The sequence below is a fragment of the Orycteropus afer genome, unplaced genomic scaffold (genome assembly GCF_000298275.1).
Source record: "Orycteropus afer afer isolate SDZICR_OR568_19922 unplaced genomic scaffold, OryAfe1.0 scaffold00002, whole genome shotgun sequence".
Classification (NCBI taxonomy): Eukaryota; Metazoa; Chordata; class Mammalia; order Tubulidentata; family Orycteropodidae; genus Orycteropus; species Orycteropus afer.
The window spans coordinates 33,332,375-33,334,121 of record NW_006921589.1 but is presented as its reverse complement, the minus strand read 5'-3'; positions in this window follow the sequence as shown (position 1 = coordinate 33,334,121).

Below are 1,747 nucleotides of genomic sequence, written 5' to 3'. Positions count from 1 at the left end.
AGAATGGCCAGACTTCGTCTCACCTATTTTGGTCATGTTGTCAGAAGGGAATATTCCCTGGAGAAGGATGTCATGCTTGGTAGGGTGGAGGGTCGACGAAAGAGGAGGAGGCCTCCAACGAGATGGATTGACACGGTGGCTACGATGATAGGCTCAAGTATAGCAGGGATTGTGGGTCTGGCGCGGGATTGGGCAGTGTTTCGTTCTGCTGTGCATGGGGTCGCTATGAGTCGGAAACGACTCAACGGCACCTAACAACAACAACAGGGCACTTGACTGCTAACCAGAAGGCTGGCGGTTCAAACCCACCAGCCATTCCTCAGAAGGAAGGTCAGGTAATCTACTTCCCTAGTGACACTGCCTCAGAAACCCAAGTAAGGGTCGCTATGAGTCGGATCGGACTCAAGGGCAGTGAGTTAAGACCCTCTAGTTAGTGGTTTACCCTCCCTCCTCCAGCCACCACTGGTAACCATCAAAGAACATTTTTTTGTGAAACCCTTTTCTTGACTTTTTACAGTAGTGGTTTCATACAATTATTTGTCCTTTTGTGATCGACTGATTTCATTCAGTATAATGTCCTCTAAGTTCATCCATACTGTTTCACAAATTCATCACTGTTCTTTAACCTTGTTTAGTATTTCATCACGTGCGTGTACCATAATTTGTTGATCCACTCCTCCCAGGATGGGCATTTAGGTTGTTTCCATCTTCTTGCTGTTATGAATAGTGGTGCAATGAACATGGGTGTGCATCTACCTGTTCAGTCCAGCTCTTGCTTCTGTACATATATACCTAGAGTCCCCGTTTTTAGGGCTCGTCTGCCAGGAGAGTAAGCAAAAGGCAAGGTAAAAGACTAAGAAGTGAAGCAACAAAACCATCAGGCTAGATCCGAGAAACGCTGAGCATCTCTATTTGTACAGCATTTTGTAACATCCACGTGCTTTTCACAAGCACGACCTTATCTGATCATCCCAAGCTCCCTGAGGACACACTCAAATTCAGTGGTTCTAGTCCTTAGAACAGCAGTATCACCAGAAACCTGTTCCAAATGCATTCTTGGGCTTCACACCAGACCTACCGAATCAGAAACTGCGGATGAGGCCCAGCAATCTGTGGTTTAAAAAATCCTGCAGGGGATTCTGATCTTCTCCAAGTCCCTATAATCACCACACTCAGTAAAGAATGGCCAGCCGTAGTCGGACAGAAATTCCCTTCTGAACTCTGCCTTCAGTGCGTGACCCCACCCAGCCAACACCTCTCAGCAGCTCAACCTGCTTCGGCCATAACCTAAGAGAGTTCTGCCAGCGTTGGACCGAGTGAAGACGAGGCGTGGCTTCCGTTACCAAAGCTAGGCTCTAGTGACCCAAAGGTCCGGGTGGCTGGTTCGGCTACAGACCAAACTCCGCCCGGGCGGCCCCCGCCGTCTTTAACTTCCGGCGCCAGAACAGGCGGTCGGGGGCGGGGGGAACTCGGAGCGGACGCGGCCAACTTCCTCGAGACTGGGGGGTAAGAGAGCGCTTCGTTCTTTCAACCTTTCCATGTGCTAAGATGCCGGATGACGTGGCACTGGAAAGAAGATGAGCGAGTTTAGTGTAAGTGTCTGAAAAATCTGGAACCCAATAGAGAAATAAAGCTTTGAAAATCTTCTTCCTCGCCTTTTCCTACCATTCCACCCCAAGCCTAAAGAAATGGAACCGCGGAAGCTGAAGGAATCAGGGAGAGACTAGTAGGGCGGAAGCGGGCGGGG